Here is a 15,321-nt window from a genome sequence, read left to right on the forward strand (position 1 = left end):
ACTAATTGCATTTCATATTTACTTCAGTTCATTCAAGTGTATAAATTCTTAACACTATGAATTACTTCAAGTCATTCGGGTTGCTTTAATATTTTTGTTATTCATTGACTTTACAAAATTATGTTACATAATACAAAAATTCTAGTAACCATATGGTGGCAATGAACGCCAAAAGTGGTAAGTGGCGACGCGGAAGAGAGGTGGGTGGGTGGGTGATTATTATTATTGTTATTATTATTATATATACATACATACATATACATACATACATATATATATATTGCTCAAGCAAATTTTAGCTGGATACATATATATATATATATATATATATATATATATATATATATATATATCCAGCTAACTTAAGCTTGAGCAACGTTTGGAGTGACCGATATTCAAGTGTAAAGCACCGCTGAAACAATGGTTCATTCTGATGTCATTTTGCCATATGCAGTTTTAGTTTATTTTTTGAGTAATTATCTCAGGTACTTTATCCCAGATTTCACTGTGTGGCATAAGTGTAGCGAGTTTAGGTACTTTTTTAATTCACCTTATAATTATAATACGTACATTTCATGACCTGTGCAATCATGATAAGTTTGTCTATCCAAAACAATCAGTTCAGTATTTGAAACGATATATGTGTAAATTCTAAATTGCAACACCACTTGAAGTCAATTTAACATTTAAACCATCGTTTTCTCGTATATCTGTAGTAAAAGAAACTATTGGTTACATAATCAAGTGTCATTCAGGATAAGAAATTAATTTTAAACGATCATGACTTGTTTTCGTATTGTGTAAGCGTAGATAAGCTTATATTGCATCAAGGTCCAGTATGGGGGAACTTTTCCTATCAGGTACTAAGGCACAAACCTGGACATTAACAACAATTGATGATATCAGATCAATAACGCATTTTTGGTCTTTTAATTCTTAATTTCAACCTCTTGTAAGTGGAGAAAATGTAAAGAGTATGAAATAGTGGCTAAAACAAGAGTAGAACTGAATTTGCGAAGTCAAGTATTCCGCAGCACCAATTTGTTTCCATCCTAAAGAGGTCACTCTGATCTTGAAGCATTAAAGAAATTATCCCCTTCTGCGACCGCGAATTTACCTCCCCATCGCCTTGACATCTCTTACCAGCACCTATATCATTTTAGCAAAGCGCGCATCCAAAGAAGGCTGTCGTACAGTCGTGGACATAGTAATTCATGAGTAGGACACGTATTTGATCGGTGAGCCAGTAATTGACTCTGCCAGAAGCAGCCAGTAATTGACACTGCCAGAAGCAGCCGGTAATTGACTCTGCCAGAAGCAGCCAGTAATTAAATTCCGAATTTCTCTAACATAAATATATCTACGTAGAAGTTCTTATTGTACACTGCAAATATACACCTAATATAGCAAAATGTGAAAATAAAAAATTGCAATGCACACGAAGATGTTTGTTAGTTTGGAGAATTTAAATGGAGAAACAATATCATCATACAAGTTAGAGCTTTATCTTTAATCTCCTACTAAGATTCAAACCAAGGTCTGCGAGTTATACGCAACCCACTTTTCTTGCCTGCACGTACCGCATCCCATATCCTCTCGACAAAACGTAGCTCCAACAATAAATGGAATTGAGTTGCGTTTATTTGCATTCATAGTTGTACCCGATAAGCAATAACCACCTCCGTAAAGAGTCACTCGGAATTTCTCTATCAGAAATCAGGGTATATAATATTTTAGTTATTATTGCACGTTGCAAATATACATCAAAAGTTAGAGAAAAGTGATACAATGAGTGCAGATCGTATGGCAAACCCAACTACTTTCAAGTGTACTAGATCTAGGAAGGGACGTTGTGTGTCAGGGATTGATGATGATAAATGTAAATAACTGACAAGGAACGAGTTTCTGAACTGTTAACAAAGACTTTCGCGCTGTTCTTTGTCAGGTTTTGCATATATACGCATATTTGCCAAATCAGTCTGTTTTCCGTTCCATCAGTATGAATCATTCAATTTTATTTGATGATGACAGATGTGCTGTGAGATAAAACACGGCTATGAGTATAAAAGAACCCCCGATTGAACCATTCAGTACGCCAACTGCCGATCCGGAGGCAAGACATCAACCTTTCTTTTAGAACTTCGCTAGACACACAGGTAAGTGTTTTAACAGGACACAATTGCAATTTTTATATGTTAAACAGTTTACTGAGAATAACTTTGCATTGTTTTTTATGTAAATTTATATTTAGTCTACATAAAACATTTAGATAATGAATTCCAAATATAGCTTGTTAAAAGCGTTTTATCTGTTCTAGATTTTAGGGGGAAAATAGTTGACTTAAATTCATAATGCATAGGTGTGACATTAAATTAATGTTTGAACACAACCTGGACTTTTCTTATTTTGTAGGGTAAATTATAAGTAAAATCAGTCGACTTTAAATAAGGATGATAAGACACTTCGTAATCAACGGACGTTTGAGAGAGTTCTTAATTTTTAAAATGATATATGTAAGTAACAAACAATTGTTCAATGCCAATGTACTTTTATATGCCATAATACTAACTTTAATAAGCATGCGGGTGTAGTAAATCGATATCTCTGTTTCCGTTTTGTTCATTAAATTGAACAACTAATGCGAATATCAAGAAAATATGTACGAATACCTGAATGCGAATATATTCATCTCAAAATGACACTAAGGACAAATACATAACCAAATACCTTTAAATTACGACGTTCTGTTTTACATTGTAACGGTATTCAGATTTAAATATTGGTCTTAGATTACTTATGATTTATGGCATGACACGTAGGGGTAGGGTGGCAGTTACTTTATCTAAACTGTGATAATAAATTCGTTTGTTACAAATATTGCAGGAGCGCTCCGGTTGATAAGTGTTTACAGCGTCCGCCTCGGAAGTCGCGGGTTCGAACCCAGGCCGAGTCATACCAAAGACTTAAACAATGGTAATAGCAGCTGACTCGCTTGGCGATTAGCATTAAGAGGTTAGTGTTAGGACTGGTCCGCCTGGTGTTAGGATAATGTGACTGGGTGGGACATTATGCTACATGTCTGCGGCATGATGACCCAGTGCTGGAGATCACTATCAACTGCTACATCGTAGCGATATGACTGGAAATCGTTTAGAGCTACGTTACAAATCCAAATCACACACACACACATACATACGCACACGAACACACACACACACACACACACACACACACACACACACACATTGCACAATATCATTTTGCAGCCCAAACAAGTTATACTACCATAATATAGTTTGACTTGATAATCGTCGTCCTGAAGAACAGACCTATATAACAGCAACATTTTAAAAATACGAAATTTCAAAGATATCGTTATAAGAATGTAATATTTTGCATTTATGTATTTGTGTATCAGCAGAATGATGCTAAAAATAATTTAAATTAGAACTCCACTTACTAGTGATTTTATGTACACATTTATTTTCTATTTTCCTTTCATGATGTTAGAGCAAGCGTATTCATTTTCTTACTTACCAATTATTTCAAGAGATCAAAAGCTTGGCACCCAAGTGTGATACCCATGAGTTTTATTTACATTACTCCATTCGCTTGTCAATGGACTATATGGAAGTCCATTACATGACTATATCTACACGCTGACGTCACTGAAAATACATACAAAATTAGTATTACGTTTAAGAGGGGGCCCCGAGTGGCCGAGTGGTCTAAAGCGCTCTTCGTTACGGATCACTGCCATCTCACCTCTGTCTGCGGCGGTTCGAGTCTAAGATTCAGCCAATGTGGGCATGTGAGAAAGCTTGCCAGTAGCTTCTCGTGGGTCGGTGGTTCTTTCCGGGGTTTTCCGGGTTCTTCCTCCACCATTAATACTGGCCGCCATGTATAGCCTATCGTGCTGAAAAATGGCGTTAAACCCCACAACAACAACAACAACGTTTAAGACGATGAGCATTGAACACGAATTTCTGAACATATATTGCCTTGTAATGTTGGAAGAACGTGAAATAAAACTACTTGTACAACTAATTTAAAGCACACGGCAGTTGTAACTAACACTCACGTATAAGAATTAGGCATCTTCAGGTAACGGATGGTATAAATTAATTAAAAATTTACGACAAATCCTAAATTTTGCAATCGTGATAATATGTTCCATGCCTCTTAAATGCTTTCAAACTGTCATTCGATGTTAATGAGATAAGTTTGTATTTGGGATATATGCAGTTTGTATTATTTCAATGTTTGATGGAAATGCTGTTCAATGAACGTCTATTTTATTATGAGACTTCTGGGGACTGGCCCACATACCAACAAAATCAACCATTCCACAACTCAAGATTGTAATCAGCATGAGAACTGTAATTGTGACATTTTTTTTGTTTGCAGACTAAAATGAAGACTGCCCTAGTCCTTCTAGCCTGCATGATAGGTGCTACCTTCGCTACCTTAGGTGGATATGGTGGATATGGTGGTGGCTACGGTGGATATGGCGGAGGATATGGTGGATATGGTGGTTACGGCGGTGGCTACGGCGGATATGGCGGAGGCTATGGTGGAGGCTATGGTGGAGGCTATGGTGGATATAGCGAATACGGCGGTCTAGGAGGATATGGCGGAGGCTATGGCGGATATGGCGGAGGCTATGGCGGATATGGCGGAGGCTATGGCGGATATGGCGGAGGCTATGGCGGATATGGCGGTTACGGCAGTCTAGGAGGATATGGCGGAGGCTATGGTGGATATGGTGGAGGCTATGGTGGTCTAGGTGGTCTAGGTGGATTTGCTGGTGGCTTAGGTGGTGGCTTAGGAGGAGGATACGGCTACAGCAGACGCCATAAGAAGTAAGAACTAATATTCTGCATTCCTCACACCTTTGTTTGTATCCAGGTATTTAATATATATCCGAAAATTACGCCTTTGGATGATTAAACTTTATTATGCCTTACATTACAATTCCTGCATTCTAGCGATATTACAACTTTATTTATTATACAGGTTGTAAATGGGACATAACTATCCGAATGATTTTTAAAAAGACACAAATGTAGAAGAACAAACACTGTAATAATGATAGCGGTTCTTCCTTGCACTCAGTCGTTTTAGTTCGCGCGTATCGTAAAGTAATGCCATTTTCTCCAAATAGTCCATCTCAAAACCTTATCTCTTCTTTTTTGTTTGTTTTGTTCGAACATATAAGGACCTTGCACAGTGTCTGCAATTAGCCATTGCTGTTTTACATCCTCTTTTAGAACATCTGTGTCGTTTTTAGGTAGAACTATTATGTATCAATTATACACACCAACAGACGATCCAGTTCCTGATTTAGATTATGATGAAATCTTTATTTGCAATAGCAGCAATCCTATATAAATGTATGGTTTAAAAGCAAGTAGCTGAATGTCACATAAGTATGAATTATATACTTATGCTTACCAATACATTCATTTAACATACATTAATTGTTTTTAAAGAACCACGTTGATTGTGTATAAAACTGCATTGTCTTCATCAAACTAAGCACATGTGTTTATTTTACAGATATTATTAAAAAAGACAGACACAACCAAAGAATGGGACTCAACCGAACGAAACGACAACGTCCATTTGAACCCTAGTTACAGATTTATTCTTATATAGTACTCTAATAAAATTGTTTGATTGAAAACAAAACAAGACTATTTTTGTGGTGATTTTCAGTTATCTAATCAAGGGATCCTCTCTCTCTCTCTCTCTCTCTCTCTCTCACACACACACACACACACACACACACATACATACATACATACATACATACATACATATATATAAGCAGACTACCTCTATGCATATTGAAATCCTAAACCTCCGATTTTCTACTCATCTTAGTTTGCAATGTGACGTTTGAATGACCAACACCTACACCTACTAACCAATACGGCATTTAGTGACTAACGCACAAACCTACTAACAATATGCTGTTTTGACTGATCAAAATCTACACTTACTAACAAACACACCGTTTGACCGATCATCACACATATTCTACTAATCAATAGACCGTTGACTGACCTAAAGCTCAATCGTCTACTGACTTTCACCTACAATAACTAACCAATACGCCGCTAAATCTCTAGCAATAAGGCCTATAAAACAAAACGCCGTTTTGATTGATCATTCTCCATATCTACTAACCAGTACAATGTTTGTCTAAGCAACACCCAGGGCACTACTGATAAACGCCAATATTTACTAACAGCATGCCATTTGACTGAAGAGCACCCACACCTACCAACTAATGTGCAGTTTAACTGACCAACATCCATTCATTTACTAACCTACATTTAAATTTACGAACCAATAAAAACAGTAGAATGATAACATATACACAAACTTATATCACCCCTGAACAGGATAGGAGTGCTAACACATACATATGGACATCCATGAAATGGCAGCAGTGCTAATACATACACAAAAACATCCATGAAAAGAGTTTGAGAACTCAAAATATATACACATAAGGGTAGGAGTATTGACACATGCACAAGTATACTATCATCCATGAAAGGAGGAGTGATCCCACATATACACAGACATCCATGGAAAGGGTAGAAATGTTTACACGCCCTACCCCCACCGCGAAGGGACTAGGTTAAGTTTAGTTGTGAAAGACAAAAGAGATACAAGTATCGGCAATTAGTGAGTAGTATATGTATGTTTAGATGAACCTGGAATGGACCTTGGCTGTTCTCCTGGATCGATGGTGTTATCAATCCTCAAGACAAATAAGATAGTTGGAGGACATTTGTAACCAGTCAATGTGCCAACGGAACCGGAAGAATATAATTAGACTTATCTGTCTCCGTCTCCCACGTCTACAACTGATGGATCAGGGGTTGTTCTTGCTGTAGTTGCTGCTTTTGTTGCCAGAGGTATTCATCCCTTTCATCTTCATGTGGACCTGAATTTAGTTTTGTTTGAGACGTGGTACGTTCCTCTCCCACATCTCTTGCTAGCTTTCTCTCTCCTCATCCGCCCATTATTTTAAATCGTCACGGTTTCATCCTCCATGAGCTCTCAGATGAGCCTATTCGCTGTTTTAAAGGCTATCGTTCACCACTTGAGATGTGTTGATACAGCTTCATTTCCTCCACCTGATGCAGGAGGTCTTCCATCCTATCCAAAAAGTACATGGCATCACTCAACTTCCGAATTTAACATTGTTGACTGGTCGTTGTATCCTTGTCAGGGATGAATGCACGACTAACAAACGCACCACTTTATATGTTTTAAGCACGGATGTAAATGAAAGCATCCCCCAGAGTGGAGATGTTGACATAAAAGAAAACATCATCTTGGGATAATTCAAAAAGGTCTGCAACGGAGAAAATAGAAAACGAAATGTCAGCCTATATAAAAAAGATAAATAAAACGCCAGAGCGAACGCCACTTTTCAAAAACATCAACATCTAATCAACCCCGTTAACTCAGTTGTGAAAAAAACGAATTCACAAATAACGATACATGAAAAATTATTAGACATGAGCATATTTACTAGGTCAAAAACGTTCGGAAGTAAATATGTAGAGTAATGACATGTTGTCATTGATTTATATTTCTTTCCGAGCTAAAGAAAACAGATCAACAATACAACCATTAAAATCTAAATTTCTCTCTTTGTAACATTTCCAGTGAGATCCTGTTCAAAACAAGCCAGTAAATATTAAAACCGAACTCTAAGACTGCGTTGATGAACAAAACGTTTACAATCTTCATCCACATACCACGTACTCCAATCCTTGTAATCGCTCATTATTGATTTAAATGGATACGTGATATCTTCCAGTTAAACACATGATGAGCAGGTAACACCGGTCTACAATTTTTAGAAGCTGTCTGCTTCAGACATAAAATGTCCTATTTATTATGGATTTTGATGTGATTCAAGTATGACAATTGAAACAAATAATTGGCTAATATTTCCAAGATACTCAAGTACTTACCTCTTACATCTATGTATATTGTGTGGATGGTATAGTTTTAATCATAAATTGTAAACCTAGGTCTTTTCACGTGTGTATGATTGCTTTACATGATAATATTTTACCTGCCCTGTCTATGTAAGACTTTAAAAAACAGCTAAAGGTTTATATAAATAACATTTATTATGAAATAAAAGGCAAAAATACTAGTATGTATATATATATGTGTGTGTGTGTGTGTGTGTGTGTGTGTGTGTGTGTGTGTGTGTAAAACTGGTACTAACAGCTGCCTCACTTGGCGCTCAGCATTAAGATGTTAGTGTTAGGACTGATCGGCCTGGTGTCAGGATAATGTGACTAGATGGGACATGATGCTACATGTCTGCGGCATGATGCCCCAGTGCTTGACATCACTATAAACTGCCACACTGCAGACATCGTAGCGATATGACTGAAAAATTGTTAAAGCAACGTTAACAATCCAAATCACACACACATAGTTTAGTCCTAATTCAGTGTCTACTCGACGAATCTTGGCTTGTATCTTGTATTCATTAAATGGAGCATCTCTTGTCACTGTCCTGCAATAGTCCGCAAACATTCATGGACTCCATCTGCCCTAACAGCGTTACTCCATTGTTGCAATGTCTGGTGAAATCGCATGCTCGCTCCTCACTTACTGCTTAGCAGTTTGGTGGAAAAAATTTAGATGAGAGTGCAAAACATGTATGGTTAGTGACATGTTGCAAGCAAGGCTTTTGTATGCCTTGAGTAGGTTTGTTTACCAACTCCCTGTAGTTGTCTGTCTTTTTTGGTTAAGAGAAAATTTGTTGCCACTAACTGGAAGGCTTTCCATGCCGCCTTTACCCTGCCACGATGTGCACGGTCAAAGCATCATCTTGAAGAAGTTCACGAATTTGAGGACGAACAAAGACACCCTCCTTTACCTTAGCTTCACTTGACCTCAGAAGGTTTCCACGGAGGTACTTGAACGCTTATGTTTTGTCCATGGCCTGGACAAAGTTCTTCATCAGACCCAGCTTCATGTGCAAGGGTGGTAACAAAATCTTGCTTGATTCAACAAGTGGTGGATGCTAAACACCTTTCCTCTCAGGCTCTAATGACTGTCGGATGAGTACTGGGCATATAGCTGATGGAATGTTTAGATAATGCACAGTCTACTTTTGCTTATCTGACACACCTTTCCCAACTGGAGGCAAAATACAGAAGTAACAATTGCTGGTATGATCTGTTAGCTCTCTGCAAATCACTGGCACTGCAAAAGGTATAGATCTCCTTTTCCTGTTCAACCACTGGCAAATATATATTGCACAAGTGTTTCAGCATACGTGTGGGGTCCCACCTTTTGTTCATATCTCCCATTTTTGCAGCCAAAAGAAAGGTGATAGGCTTTCTTAACCATAGTGATTTTATTGCACTTATGTGGTGCAAAGGTCACTTTAGCAGAAACATAGCAGACATTATCTTCATTGTTCACACGAGTAAGAGGCGTCTCTGCTCACTTTGGCTAAAAAGAAATGTGTGCCCTTTGCAAAATCAAAAAGTGACAAATAGGAGATCGACACGGTAAGATTTCTAGAGCTGATATAGGGTAATTTGTTCAGCAGAGTAAGGTAAGTTAAAAATACATCGTCCACGACTTCTAGGAATAAAATGATGCAATTCATATAATTTATGACGCAATACCAGCTCCAGATTACATAATTCATTGTTTTGCTTAAAAGGCAAACACTGTCCAAACCCAGTCATATATTTATTCATAAATCCAGTGAAAGATGTATTTTAGTTATTCCTGGTTTAAATTGAGATTCCATCCCTTTATAACTCACTTATCCTCTGCCAATCCCAAGTCTAGGGTCGTATATACTGACCCAGTATAATGTCTTTAAACCTAGAGCCAATCAACACTTTTGAGCATCATTGTCGTCCTCGGTGACCCAGAATTAGTAACGTTTGACTACATTTATTTTGGAAGAATTTAGGCTGTAGTCCAGTGACGATATGATTCACAATAGTCCACGATATGATCATTTTCAAAATAAACGGCTACCCAGTGGGATCATGGCGATATTTTTTATCTGTGTTAATGGTCTTTAGGTTTTCGATGAGGCAATTTATCTTTAGCTCACTCACTGCATTTCAAGAAACTGTGTACATATTGTGTGTAATACGACAGTAAGGTTACCATATATTCATGTCATTTTTCATTGGTTATTATAGGCAACGATTTCACACTATTTCGGTTACAATAATATGTCAAATAAGTCCATGAAACGAAATCTCAGTACTTTGCTGCAAAAGAGCTTCCATGCGTGTTGCCTTCAAAGAAGCCAGTAGAGGCAAAAATGAACACGCAAGTCTTTATGCCACTCTTTCAAGCTCGTATCCTCGATGATGAGTGTCTATGTTTCTTCCATTAATCTTCCAAGTTTTCTTCTTGATTTACCATCAAACAGTTATCATGTTTTTGCACCTTATTCGGAAGATTTATTTCACAACCATAACCATACTCTTCCGTTCTTTTAGTCAGGTTGCTAGAAACACAGTAGAAAAATGTGGTTTAGTGATGCCCATTATTGCTTAGAGAAATGTAAGTGAATCTTATCTTATCTAACACTTCTTTTAAACTGGAATTCAGTGATTGTTGGTATCACTTGACGACGACGTGTTATCAGCAGATTAATGGTGCCAGTTCTTGTTTCCAAAAACTTTTCGCATGTCTGTTCTGTTGTGCATCTTCATACTTGGAGTATACCACCTCATAGACTGCAGAACAAAATGATTGCTTGTGTTTGTTTTTGTAGGGTTTAGAGCCATTTTCAGCACAAGATATGCTATACAGGGCGGCCATTACAAATGTTGAAGGAAGAATCCGTGAAAACCTCAGAAAGAACCACAGACCAACGAGAAGCTACTGGCAAGCTTTCTCACATACCCACATTGGCATAATCTTAGACTCGAACCCACGCAGACGGAGGTGAGATGGCAGTGATCCGTAACGGTGAGCGCTTTAGACCACTCGGCCACTCCGGGCCTCAGAAATAAGTGATTTCGATGGAGAAGTATAAGTGCCTTTAGATATAAGTTTCCATTTTTTCATCATAAGTATGCAGATACACTTGTCTTAAATAATATTTGGCTGCGATCATCAACACGGAGTAGAAGAAGGAGAAGAGGAAGTGTACACAGTCACATATCAACTTTTTCAGGAGTACGTGTGCGCTCTAGCTTCAGTGCATCTCTATGTTGAATTGGTCGTTATCTTTCTGGTTTTCCTCATTGGAGTTAATAAGGGTGCTAACTCACTAACACTCGTATTTTCTTCCTCTCTTTTGTGGTTCTATGTAGTGGTTGCTTTTACATCTACGGCATTAGTATCTCATGATAGAATAATGACACCACCTAGACATCCACTTCCCCCTGGTTTCTATATAATTTGCTTTTTGGCTTGAATATTGATTCTCGGATCAGCAAGTTTTGTCAAAGATACTTTACCTTTTCCAAGAAATTAGTTGTGTTTGATGAAGGATGTGACTGAGCTCTTGTAGCAATTGTTGTATTCCATCGAACACATCTTTGAGACCGGCTGCTAACAAATGTGAACACAATTGTGCAGTTTTTCGCGGCTAATGCTATACAGTGCAGAAATAAGTTTGGCAGGAGACTGACAGGACATTACGTTGGATACTAATTCAGAAGAAAGAAATGAATGATGTTTTATATGATGCTTCGGACAAACGGAAACGAGGATGTGTTAGTGACTGGATCTCCATCTTGTCACAAATCGTACAACAAATCCGTACAATATCTGAAAATAATGTGGAAAGGCACAGTTTAATTCGATGAGTAAACCGCATGTGGTAAGTGAGTGGCATAATCTTCATTAGCTTGATTCGTCAAAAGTGTTCTTAAATATTTACCGAAAACTTCAACTTGATATTTACCTCTTGGACTTTCAACATTACCACATAGCAAACATTAAGACTGATGGTGTGATATGCCTAACTTTATTGAAATAAATTTTGAATAGTGAAAAAATGCAGGTAATACGATATTTTCATTATCGTGAACACCGAATTTTAATTTATTAATTTTTGTCTACTCCTATCATGTAAAAGAAGATGACGCGATACGTTTGACTAACGTCAGACACGATCCGACCGTCTTCGGGATGAATCCCTTTTACAAAACAATATGGATTCTCGCTGAATTTTTTGAGTGTACGAGAATAACCACAATCTGTAACACAACACGACACATTGTGGAGGATGCTCGAACAAAAGTGATTGGCGTTCGATAAAAAAATTCCAAATTCGGTTTTGCCTGAACCACTTCTTTCAGCAATCGGAATGTTTAAGAGATAGCATGGATACAGTGCCACCTAACTTTGAAGACCTAACCTTTTGAGAACAGAAAATGCAGTCATAACTCTCGAGTAGTTTGGAACCTTTCGAGCCAGTCACTACGATTTTTTATTCAGTTATTTAATTTTTTATGGTACAACAAAAAGAATCCACAGTTCCAAATATGGTTTTAAAAAAATTCTTTTCACACGTGTTTTTGTCGTAACCAGGACGTTATTCTAGTCGTAAATCTGTCGATGCATCCAAGTAACCGCACATGTTTATTAAGAAGTATGAAAAAGTAGAAAAAGTGCGACGAATTGCTTCATCGTAAGTTATCGTGATTGTCATTGATTGCTGCACGGTGAGCACAATAATAAGTGTTTCGTGCACAAATAAAACTTTAGCATGTCTTGGTATAACACTGGTGATAAATTTGTCAATGAGAATTTACCAAGAAATTCAGCCCCTAATACACAAACGTTCTAAATTCAAAGGAATCGCATCGTCTTGTTGAATCAGTTCTTTCAAAAGTACATGATAAGCACTCAAGTCCTGAATCGTGCCATTGTGTTCAGCCCACTTGGTAGGATGGCATGTCATATAAAGTTTTCACGGAAGAATCTTATTATTCTTTTGTCACAGATCTGTCTTTTCAGTCTTCTTCGTTCATTAGTATGTCCCAGAGTAAAAAACGAAATCGTTCTTTACATTTTGCTTAAATCTGTACAAAGTCACTGTAGATGCATTCCCGTAGCTCGAACAATAAATTATGACTTAAAACTTCTAAACTGTTCATTTACAAGACTCTAATTTTCTGCAACGCCGATTACAGAAATAGTTGCATCGAGAGCCTTATATCTGATAACAGTTTTATGTATATCATTGTTTTTCCTGATAATCATCCTTATGCTATCCAGATATCAGTACTTTAACATTATTCAAATCTTTTGCCGCTTCTGTTTCGCTTGAATCGGCACAAAATATTTATTTGCAATACTGGAAGTTAAGTCAGTATTTCCTATTCACAATTCATGGTCTTAGCAAATGATCGTCTTACTTTGTTTTAAAAAGTAATGTTTTCTTAGGATCGTTACAGTTGTTTGAACTGATCATTTTCTTCTTAAGTGTGACGCTGGCGTCTTTCTTCAATTTCAAACACTAGCTGGCATACCCAAAAATAAAATCATCGACTCGCGTCCTCGTCCTCTTAATATTCTTCTGTGTAACAAAGCGCCAAATCTTTTTCAAATTTCGATTTTTAAAGTTAGTATATTTCATTGAAAGCATGAACAAATTCGACACTCACCCACGCGCCTCTAACGGCATGTTCTAAGTCATAAAGACACCAACGTAGGTATCAATTCCACGTTTCAGCATGCGTCCTATATAAATAAAACATCCAATTTTCATGACAGTAATGAGGCAACAATGGATGGTACAAGTACGTCGGTGGAAGACAACAACATCTGAACAAACCTTTGTACTTTCAGTTATTTTCAACGTTGATGTACTCTGTAAAAATTTCAGTGTGACTGTTAGGAAATAAACTATCATTACAGACTCAAAGGTAAAACGAACAAACAATGTTATATTTAATTCTCCTTGAGATTCGTTGGCTTGTTATGGCTTGTACCATTTGCCCATCTTCAAGGCAAACTGTCACGTGGATACAAAAGCTCACCACATCGGAGTGGATCAGTTTTGAATTGTCGATCGTAGCCGTGTTCCTACATTTCTACAAATTACTCGTAATAATACCCTTTTGAATGCGTGTTTATCGCTCTTTCTGTTTGTAATAATAATAATAATAACAATAATGTCTGAATTACTTGCTATTTTAAATGTAATCAAAGAGATTTTTATTTTTTGCTGCACAAACATATGCGTTAGGACCATGCAACTTAACGATGTTGGCAGAAACAGGAACCTTTAGGTTGGGCACTGCAGTGTTGTAAACTGTGTAGGTTTTGATTTTTTAAATAAAAAAAAATAACCCGTGCTATTTAACAGAGGCACTGGATATTGTAGGAATTATTAACAGAACTTTCGATTCTCTTTATTTTAGTGGAAGAGTGATGGGTGTAATTTGGATATATTAAGAAAACTTTCGATTCTATTTATTTTGGTGGATGAGTGATGGGTGTAATTTGGGTTTGATAAGATACAGATTTGCCTTGCTTCAGATGTACACCTTTCAAAAGACTGCTGTAAGCTCTGCTGTCAGTTTCACTTCCTGGATTTCACGGATAAATTGGAAATAAAACGGCAATAACGTTTAGACATTGTACATAGGGCATAGATGTATATGTCAACTGCTGTGATGTTTCTTTATCAACCCATGAATGGACAAGACGAACAAAAGGAATATGGGCATACGCTATAATACAAGATCTACATTTCTGTATTAAAGTGAAATGTATCAAAATTGTCAGCTTTCTGTCCATCAATCTCCAATCGACGTTTGCACAACGCAAGTTTTCAACCATCTAATCAAATCATACAATAACTATCACATCATTCTTCCATCGCTGACATGGTACATCCATATCTTCAAGGAATATCCTTTGATTTGTCATTATTTGCAAATCTATGGGCATTGTTTCGGGGACACCTGCGTATTACTTTCTCATTTGCTATGAATCTTAGTTGCTTCTTACAACTTGATTATTTTGAACATTTATATTAAATTCCATCAAAATACATTCATTTGAAATAATTCTTCTCTTTTTTATGTGCAGTGAAAAGGATATGGATAGCAGAGTATTCGGAATGATTTTAAAATTGATGTCCAGATCACATTTCTTCATGAAGTTAGAATTTATTATAGAGTTTAGAATGCAGATGTTGATCAACATTTGGCAACTGAGTATCCTGGAATGGAATCTGATGTCCCAGGAAGCTGGAACACTATCAAGAACTCTGGATAATAATTTAAATAATACAATGCCTACACAAAATTCTATGATAAATTA

General features: G+C 37.0%; 1 pseudogene across 1 annotated transcript; it reads left to right on the plus strand.

The window, feature by feature from the left end:
• Positions 1 to 2,017: 2,017 nt before the first annotated feature.
• On the plus strand, positions 2,018 to 5,694 carry LOC149771327 (uncharacterized; annotated as a pseudogene). The gene is made up of 3 exons (XR_016418348.1): positions 2,018 to 2,156; positions 4,408 to 4,862; positions 5,560 to 5,694. The product of XR_016418348.1 is annotated as an uncharacterized LOC149771327 (transcript).
• Positions 5,695 to 15,321: the final 9,627 nt, after the last annotated feature.

The sequence above is a fragment of the Sinohyriopsis cumingii genome, unplaced genomic scaffold (genome assembly GCF_028554795.1).
Source record: "Sinohyriopsis cumingii isolate HCF-2022 unplaced genomic scaffold, ASM2855479v2 utg001953l, whole genome shotgun sequence".
NCBI lineage: Eukaryota > Metazoa > Mollusca > Bivalvia > Unionida > Unionidae > Sinohyriopsis > Sinohyriopsis cumingii.